Below are 10,702 nucleotides of genomic sequence, written 5' to 3'. Positions count from 1 at the left end.
GAGCCTATGGAATGGTACAGGCTAGGATACGAGTCTCACACACCCTCTGTTTGACCCAGGGCCAAAAAACCTGCCCATTTTATTTCAGTTGGGCCACATTTATTGGAAAATTTTTATCGAAAAATCTGACCCTCTACACTATTCCCTAAATGTGACCCACTTGAATCACATTTGAATTTGAGTTTTTAGCCTTTAAGCCAATCTTTTGGTTTCTCATCTAATGGGTGTAATGGATTTTACATACACATTACAGTGGGCCCTATAAAAATCGAGGGTGGACGTCTCTCACAACTATTTTCCTTTGTGTGCCTCAAATTAATAACGTATCATCTTGATGTTTTGGCTACTATCCTATCACGGGATTACACATCTAATGGTCGGATTTGATTACACATATAATGGTCAGATTTTATCTCACATACACATTAACATATGACCCCGTAAAATATCACTGCTGGCGTCCCTCCCGCACCGGTTCACAGAAAATAGTCAAGTTTGAAGGATAGATCAGTAACTTGTGCATGAGCGTCTATATATGGCAAAGATATGTCTGCCTCACCATGGTGTATTTGTTTTATCCACACCGTCCATCCATTTTCTCATATTACTTGAAGGCATGGCCCTAAAACTGAGGCTGATCCAAAGATCAAGTGAACCCCACCAAAAGAAATAATGGGAACAATGATGCTAGGTGTTGACATCTTCCTAGGGCCCATCATGATGTTTATTTTCCATATCCAACCTATTCAAAAAGTCATATAGACCTGGATGAAGAAGGGAAAATACAAATATCAGCTTGATCTAAAACTTCTGTGAAACCCAAGAAGTTTTTGAAGGTAGGCCTTCCATCTCCGCCTTTTCTTGTGGTGTGGTCCACTTGAACGTTGGATCTGCCTCATTTTTGGGATCATCCCTAAAATGATTTAAAAATATGTATGGACAGCGTGGATAAAACATATAAATCATGTTGGGATTGATTTTAAGTCCCTTAATCTAACATTGGGTGATCCACTTGACATTGGAAGTGAATTTCAAACTAATACCATAGCAGGCCCATCTAAATGACCAACCATTGTGACTTGAAATCACTCATCTCTAGTGGTATTCATCTATGTAATCGAGTGGTGCAGCAGTGCGGACAACTACCCTCCTATTTTTACAGGCCCACCATGATGTATGAGTAAGATTTACTCCAATCATTATATGCGTAATCCCATTATGGGTCTAAAGCCAAAAATAAAATTTTAAAAATAAAAATAAAAAATCATGCTAACCTTTGATTGAATTCAGCGACGGCAATGAAAACATTGGGAGAGATGTCCACCCTTGATTTTTACTATGCTCAACTTAACAAGCATGTGAAATCCACTCCAACTAGTAAGATGACACACTTAAAATGTATGCCTAATGTCCAAAAATCAGGGGCATACTTGATTCAGGTGGGCCAAACCAATGAAAATAGTTTGGAGAGTGAGTTTTCTTTGTACATTGTTTTCAATCATGTGGTCCACTTGAACCATAGATGATGCTGATTTTTTAATCCACCGTTATGGGGGTTGGGGTGGATTTCACTTTAACACTATAGTACGGCCACAACCGCGGGCTACTTTTCCTCTTAGAATAACTTTTCTTTCTTGGTATTAAATAGCGTTAATTGGTCCTTGAATTAATCAACTAGTTGGATGAAAATGCAATATCCAACTAGTTGTGTATGAGCATTTTTTATTTTTTTTCTTTTACACATGCACACGCACCCCCATACACACACATCATAGTGGGATTTCACCACCTATGGATGGTGGAAGCTTTGACCGGGTGTTGAAACTCCAGGGAGTCTACCACCGGAGCTCTCTCTCTCTCTCTCTCTCTCTCTATATATATATATATATAAAAGACAATTGAAAGGGTCCAATTAGTTATGCATTAAATATATAAAAAAAAACATATTTGTTCACATATGATGCTTCCTCACGAGAGTACATGGTATTAACTTTTATATAGGTATGATGGAAATACATGTTACATATCTATTCCATTTATCAAATAAGTCATATTAATTTAATTTTATATGTAAAAAATTATTAAATGATCCTAATTCACTTAAGCCACACGTGCAAATTGAATGAGAATGGTTGGAATGAATTTCTAACCATCCACTTTTCTTGTAAAATAAGATTATACTATTAATTACATAAAAATAATAATTTTATATGCTTCACATGTTCATAAGGGACCATAACCGTTTAATGAACTGGATTTGTTATACATGTGGTACATTGCTGGGATAAATCACAAGAGTTCACCTTCTCTAAATGTTTCAATTTATTTTAAAATAAAATTTCTCATCATCCTCTCTCTTCATTCAATCCCATCTCCTTTACCAACGTCTCTCTCCCTATGTTATTGGAAAAGGAAACCCAGAGCCTTCGGCTGTAAGTGAAAGCAAGCTGGGGCCCACCATGATGTTTGTATTAAATCTATCCCGCTCATCAATTTTACTAGATCATGTTACTAGTTGAACTAACAATGACATAGATCCAAACGTCGAGTGGGCCACACGAAAGGAAAAGGTAAGGATTGAACTTCCACTGTTGAAACATTCAAACGGCTACATAAGTGTTGGATCATGCTAATGTTTTTATAATTTCAGTTCATCCCAGCAGGAATGACCTCATAAATGATATGGATGGCATATATGCATCATCGTGGATGGCATATATATCATCAATACCACCTATACCTCCGTTCCTGAAGGTGTTCCACATGTGTAGTTACATTCCAGGAAACTTTCAAGTTCAACTGGTTGGACTAAACGTTACGACCATCGTATGATAACTTATAAAGTATGATGTTCATATCAAATCCAGTCATTTCAAAATTTTGGCCCCATAATTTGGATCGTATTTTAAAATGATCATTAATATCTACAGATCAAATGACCCACACCCTTTAAAATAGCATTCAAACAGTGATAAATAGAAAATAAGTTCTGACCCATCAACTACGAATATTACATTTTTAAAAGGTTTAAAAGGTGATTCTTGTGATGTAAAATCTATCAAACGGTTTTGATTTTATATATACATGAAAAGTTTGGCGTTGTGACTAGTTTGACCTTAGCTTTTAGTCCAGTCTCATGTAGTTAAGACCTTCTAAAGAGCTGGGCATTTTTAGTCCGGTCCGGTGAATCCTACCCAATCTAACCTCATCTGAACCGAACTGAAGGCTTGGATCGGTGCGGTTTGAGTATGGTCAGTCTGATTGGACCGTTCATCAGATCAAGGTCGGATCATGGTGAATTTAGACTGATCCGAACCGAATGGATCTGATCAGATCCGATCCGTCATTTTTCTCATATGCAAACATCTCCCCTCTTATTCTCTTTCTACCACTCATCTACTCCCTCCAACAAAACAATGGGTTCAACCCCTAAAATGATCTGGAAAAACAAATGGATGGTGTAGATCAACCACATGCATTCATGGTGGGCCCACATGCATTCATGCTTAGAGTGGGCAACTATACAGCCATATGTTTCTGCCTTGCTGGATAAATTCAAATTACTTTCTTATATCACATGCAAAAAGTGACAAGTTGAGTATCAGGCGAGACTCCCTACTGAAGTGATGCCATCGGATTCCATGGGATCCACCACGATGTATGTGTTGTATCCACACCGTCCATCAATTTTTAGAGCTCATTTTAGGCCATGAGACAAAGAATGAGTCAGATCTAGATTTGGAGTGGACCCCACCACAGAAAACAGTGGTAAGAGTGACTCTATCGTTGAAACTGTCCTAAGGTCCACTATAATGTTTATTTAAAATCTAACGTGTTCATGAGTTAAGACAAACATGAAAGAAGGGAAAACAAAAATTTCAGTTTGATCGAAAACTTTCGTGAGCCTTAGAAAATTTTAATGGTGAGCGTCACTCTCTCCACTGTTTTCTATGGTTGGGGTCCATTTGAGCTTTAGATCTTACTCATTCTTTGGCTCCTGCCCTAAATTGATATCTCCAAATGAATGGACGGTGTGGATACAACAAATATTTCATGGCGGGTCCCACAGAACTTGGTCACGTCACTTCTGTAGGAGCTAAGGTTTTAGCTACATCTCAACTTGTCAGTAGCTAATCCGCCTCCCACACGCAACCTACATCAGGTGACAACCGTTGTACATACGTGTCGTGTAAGGACGAGCACATACATGCCTGGAGCTCCGAGTTGTACGAACGGCTCAAATGAGATCAAACTTACATGGCCCCACCATAACGTTTATTTTCTAGCTAATCTGTTAATAATGTTAAAAATACATGGATAAAGTGGAAAAACAAATTTTATATTGGTCTGAAACTTCTATGATATTAAAAAGGTTTCAATGGTAAACAATCAATCCTCCATTGTTTTTTACAGTGTGGTCCAACTGATCTTTAAATCAATCTTATTTTTTGGCTCAAGCCTTAAGACAAGCTCTCTAAATGGATGGATGGTTTGGATCAATCCCTTCTCTCTTCCAATCCGAATGGTACCCAACCCGAACCGATTCGGTTTTCCTTATCGAGCCGGACTCAGTTTGGGTCAGACTATCAGTGTATCGCATCGGATCGAGTCCAATGGCCTGGACTCGGTCCTCGATCAAATCGAGTTCGGGTCAGGCCATGTAGGATCCAAACCGAGTCAAGTTGGATCCAATCCAATTCGACTCGGTCCGATGCCGAGCTCTACTTCTAATAAAGTTTTCATTTGGCTTTCCAGTATCGGCACCGGTTGGTGCTAGTCGGTCGTGATGTTTATATACCATCTATACCGTTCATGAGGTCCTTCCTACTTAGGATGAATTGAAATTACAAAAATGTTAACCTAATCAAGAACTTCCATGGCCTCATGAATGTTTCACGGTAAACGTTTAATCCTTACCTTTACTTGTGTGACCTACTTGAGTTTTGGAGCTAACTTATTTTTTGACCCATGTTCTAACTTATCTTATAAAAATTGATAAATGGCTTAGATTTATCACAAACATCACAGAAGGCCCACCTAGCTTTTGGAGGCAATTCCCCTGTTTCCAATCGAGTAGGGAAAGAGATTATTAAATAAGGATAGAGAAGTTGTCAAATGAAGTGCTGGAGGAGAAGGAGGTTTGTTTTCAAAGAAAATGAGATAATTGGACATGTCATACACGCGCAATGTATTTATATGATGAACCACACATGTAAGAAATATGGTCCGTTAATCAGGTAGGTTACCTTGTAAGTGCATAAATAATATAAAATATTATTTTTTTGTAATCAATAGTAGATATTCTTTTACAAGAAAAATGGGATGTTAGAAATTCATTCAATCCGTCCAAATTCAAGTAGCATGTGTGGCTCTAATGATGGGATTCATTTATTATTTTTTTAAACATAAAATTTAATTAGTGAACTCTATTTGATGAATAAACTTGATCTATGACATGAATTGGATTTCTTACACATCTGATACATTATTCAAACCCATCGCATGTGCACACCTTCCTCGGGTATATCCTTTTTTTTTATATATACAAACTTACTGCTCCTCCCTCTCTCTCTCTCTCCTCATTTTAAGCTCTCTCCATGTCTGCGCTTGGAAACTGACGTCAATTGCCTCTTACCCTTCATCAACTTCTTGCCATAGGAAGCTAGTGGGCCCACTATAATGCTTGTAATAAACCTATTCGGTCCATCAGTTTCTTTAGATTATGTTACGACACGGTCCTAAAAATAAGACAGATCCAAAACTCTAACGGCCACGTAATATGAAAAACTATATATTGAACGTCCGTTGTTAAAACATTGGTTGGGCCACAAAAGTTTTGCATCAGGCTAATATCTTTGTTTCTAAAAGAGGTTTTAACCATGACCACTCTTTCCACAACCCATATTAGCCGTGGATCTACCTTATTTTTTGGCCGGTCCTAACAATCACCACTATTTACAGTGGTGTGGTCCACAACGTTTTATGTGTATAATGTTAGCATTACGAGGATTAATTACGACCTTAAATTATGCTAACCCGGTACCATTGTACGTGGATTAGCTACTAAAGTGATGTCACTAGGATATTTGAGCCCAACCATGATGTATGTGTTTTATCCACACCGTCCATCCATTTGGAGAGATCATTTTACGGCACGAGACAAAGAACGATTCAAATCCAAAGCTCAAGTGGACCCACCATTGAAGAAAGTGGGGATTGAATGCCTACCCTTAAAAACATCTCGAGGCCACAAAAGCTGTCGATCAAGTTGATATTCGTGTTTTCCCTTATTCCATGTTTTTGTTAACTTATAAATAGGTTGGATCTCAAATAGACATCATGGTGGGCCCATGAAGGTTTCAACAGTGGTCGTCATTGTCCACACTGATTTCTGTGGTGTGGTTCACTTGAACTTTGAATCTACCTAATCCTTCGGCTCATGCCCTAAATTAAAGGACCTCTCCAAATGGATGAATGATATGGATATAATACATACATCATGCTGGGGCCCACAGAACGTGGTGATATCACTTCATCAGCGAGTTACCACCGGGTTCAGTAGCTAATCCGCGGCTGCTAGCATTACAAGCATTAACTACCACCTTAAATTACGCTCGATAGTAGTGTTTTGGGTGTTCTGGAGACGGGTCTAACATGGACTCCCACTCCTGGTTTTTTTTTTTTTTTGGGCCTACTCTGATATGTGTGTGAGATCCACTTTTACCATTGGATGTGTAATCAAGTAATAAGCTTACAGCCAATAAATCAGGCTAACCAGTGACTCAGATGGGCCACACCAATGAGAATAATTAGGAGAGAGACAACCAACCTTGATTTTTACAGGGCCATCATGATGAAACTGTGGAATCTATTCCAATCTTAGATGTCACGTCAAAAGTAAGAATAGGTCCCAAAATTCAGGTTTAATATGATTCATATTAGCCGCTCTATGGGAAACTGTTTGGAGGGTGAACCTTTCCATCGTCTGCTAATTCCAATTGCGTGGTCCTCTTGAATTACCAATGGGGATAAATTTTGAGACCTTCATCTAAAGTTGAGTGACATAAGTGATGGTCAGGTTGATTTTATAACACTATGATGGGACCTACTCAAGCCGTGGCCACTTTTCTATGCTAGAATGAAATTAGGGTGCAGTGAAAACATTTACTTACATTAATTAAGAAGAAAGTTTCCATTAAATGCATAGCTAGTTGGACAAAAACGTAATGTCCAACTAGTTGTGTGTGAGCGTATCTTAGAGAAATGCTAACACATGACTAGTTGGCCGCTGCCTATTGGTCCAACTAGCTAGACATTTTAATCCTGAGAGAGAGGGCATTTGCTTTACCTTAGCGCTTTTTAAGAGGTCTCTTGAGAATGATCCCTGGCTTGGGTGCGCCCTACTGTGGTGTTAATGTAAAATCCACCTTGACCATCATGTATGTCAACCCATATTAGACCTAGGAACCAAAATTTAACTCTATCCATGGTTCAAGTGGACCACACAACTAGAAATAGTGTGCGAAAAAAGCTTATCTTCCAAAATAATTCCTTTGATGAGGTACACTTAAATCAAGTATGGCTCTAATTTTTGAGTTCTACGTCTAACCTTTGGTGTGACATCTAATGGTTGGAGTTGATTTAATTTACTCATGATTGTGAGTATTATAAAAATCAGAGGTTGACATCTCTCTCTACTGTTCTATTGGTGTGGCCTACCTGAATCAATAGTCAGTTTGATATTTTGTACCAAGACGTAGAATGAGATGACACATCTGACAGTCAGACTGGATGTCACATGCACATCACGCTGGACCCAATAAAAATAAGGTTATACATTCCTCTTCAATCGTTAAGTTTCTTCGGCTCCATTACAAAAAGAAAAAGAAAAAGTGCTTATTATATTCTTTGAAAGGAAAAAAAAGAAAAAGAAAAAAAGAGTGGATTAAGTGCAGCCCCTTCCTCATTCAACACAGTTCATCCCTGATCATGCAGCCTACATTGATGTAGGTATTGTAAATCTAAGCTGTCCATTGGTTTTTTTTTTTTTTTAGCTCATTTTAGAACATTAATCTAAAAAATGAAGCAGTTATAAATCTCAAGTGGTACACACCATAGGAAATAGTGGATATTGAACTACCATTAAAATTTTCCTAAGGCTCACCGTAATTTTTTACTTGCCAACCAACTTATTGATAAGTTCACAAAGACCTTGATGAAATAAATTTAAAATAAAAAACAAATTTCAGCTTGATTCAAAACTTTTGGCCCACAAAAAGTTTTTAATGGGCCACCATAGTTTCTATGGTGTGGTCCACCTGAGAATTTCATCTACTTCATTTTTTGAATCATGTCCTATCATGAGCTGAAAATATGGATGTAGGGGATGGATATACAATAAGTATATCAAGGTAGGCCCCAGGGTTAGGGATGCAAAGTACTACTTGAGGACAAGCTGCACCTAATCTACTCCCACTTTTTTCGAAGAAGAAGTTTAACAATGGAAGAAAAGGCCTACCTTGATTTTTGATATGGCCCACCAAGTCATATATATAAGATTTACTCCGACCATCAGATGTGCAATCTCATTGTAGGTCTAGAGCCGAATTATAAAGCAGACTTGTAATTCAAGTGAGCCACACCAATAGAACATTTGAGGAAGAGACGTCCACCTTTGATTTTTACAGGACCCCAATCATAAATATGTAAAATCCACTCCACAATTAGATGAGACAGAAAATTCTAGGTGTGGTACCGAAAAAATAAGATCCACACGTGATTCAAGTGGGCCTTATCAAATGAATCATTTTAGAAGGTGAGATATTTCAGCACACTGTTTCCAACTATGCGGTCCACCTGAACCACCAATGGGGTTGATTTTCAGTATATTAGTCTAACATTGGGTGACACAGTGGATTTTACATTAACACCACAAACGAGCCCACCCAAGCCATTAACTATTTTGAAAGACCCGTTTGAAAGGTAACGGGAAACAAAGTCCTATCTCCGTCTCAACATTAATTAGCATTAATTAATTGAACCAGTTGGACGGTCCAACTAGTCCAACTAGTTGTGTGTGAGCATATATATATATATATATATATATATATATATATATATATATATATATATATATATATATATATATATATATATGGGAAATGGTTCTATGCGGTTGAGCTCATGGGAACTTCCCATGAGCTCGAGCTGTGTGGGCCTACCATTATGTGTGTCAAACATCAACATCGTGAATTTGATGGGTCCCCTTTAAATTACGAGATATCGCAAAAAATCAGCCATACACGAAACTCAGGTAGGCAATACCATCTAAAATCACATGAAGACATGCCTAAAACATATAAAAGTACTTGGTGGGGCCCACCTGAAATTTGGATGTCTGAAACTTGGTCTGACCCCTCATCCAAGTGGGACACACATAATGGATGGGCTGGATTTGTGAATGACATCTCGGTGGGCCCAAAAAAATGATTATGAATGTTGTAATGGGAAGATAACCCCTCTCAACTTATGTATGTGGTGTGGCCCACAAAAGCCATGGATTGACTTGATTTTTAAGCATAAGGCCTACCATGGAATGGTGAATCTGACTGATGGGGTAGATGTTTGACACGCATCATGGTGGGGCCCACACAGCTCAACCTCATTGGGGAGTTCCCATGAGCTCCACTGCAGGGAACTATTTCCCTATATATATATATATATATATATATATATATTTGGGAAATGGTACTATGATGTCGACCTCATGTAAGAAATCCACTCCATCCATCCGTTTTGCTAGATCGTGTTAGGCATGGCCATACAATGAAGCAGATCCAAAACTCATGTGGCCGTACCACAGGAAAAAAAAAAAAGTGAGTTGGAAATACCCATCATTGAAACCTCCTTAGAGTTGACCATGATGTTTGTATGCCATCCATACCATTCATAGGTCATTCCTAATGGGATGAATTGAAAGCACAAAAATACCTTCTCACTATTTTATAAGAAGTATGAATTGGCACACGGGGAGAGAGACTCAAGGAACTGAACAAGTTTGAAAATCATCAAATTGAGAAACACAAATTCGAATTCAAATTGATTGAATATTGATTCAGGTAACTAAGAATGCAAGTGTTGGAATGCATGGATTGAAGGTCTGTGGGCCCGAGCAATCATTCTTCATAACGACGTGTTATGGTCGACTCAAGGGACAACTTCCAACCTTTGATGTGAGTACAATATCACATCCTTCCAACAGGTCAGCCCTGTTAAAGAGGATTGTGCAAAAATCAGCCACAACCACTCACTGACTAGACTTCACTTGTATGAGACATCCAACTGTTCCAATTAGTAATATGAAGGAGAGAGGAGTTATTTCATATGACTTGGAAAATACCTTCTCACATGATTCTAGTTATTTCAATTATAGTTTGAGATGCGCATTATTTGCAATTTTATTTTTTTTAACAAACATTAAAAAATATATATTAACTAACAATGTCCAAAGTTTATGGAGATCCATTGGATGAACAGGCTTGATTTTTCAGTCCATGTCATTTATATTGTGGGGCCAACCTGATGATCAGCTTGGATATGCCATACATTGTTGAGATTGAATGAAAAACAAACACACACATGCGCTACCTCGGTAAATGCGATCAGCAATTGTCTCCAAATGCAAATGGATCATGGCATGAAA

Source organism: Magnolia sinica, chromosome 16, assembly GCF_029962835.1.
Source record: "Magnolia sinica isolate HGM2019 chromosome 16, MsV1, whole genome shotgun sequence".
NCBI lineage: Eukaryota > Viridiplantae > Streptophyta > Magnoliopsida > Magnoliales > Magnoliaceae > Magnolia > Magnolia sinica.
This window is presented reverse-complemented; position numbering follows the sequence as displayed.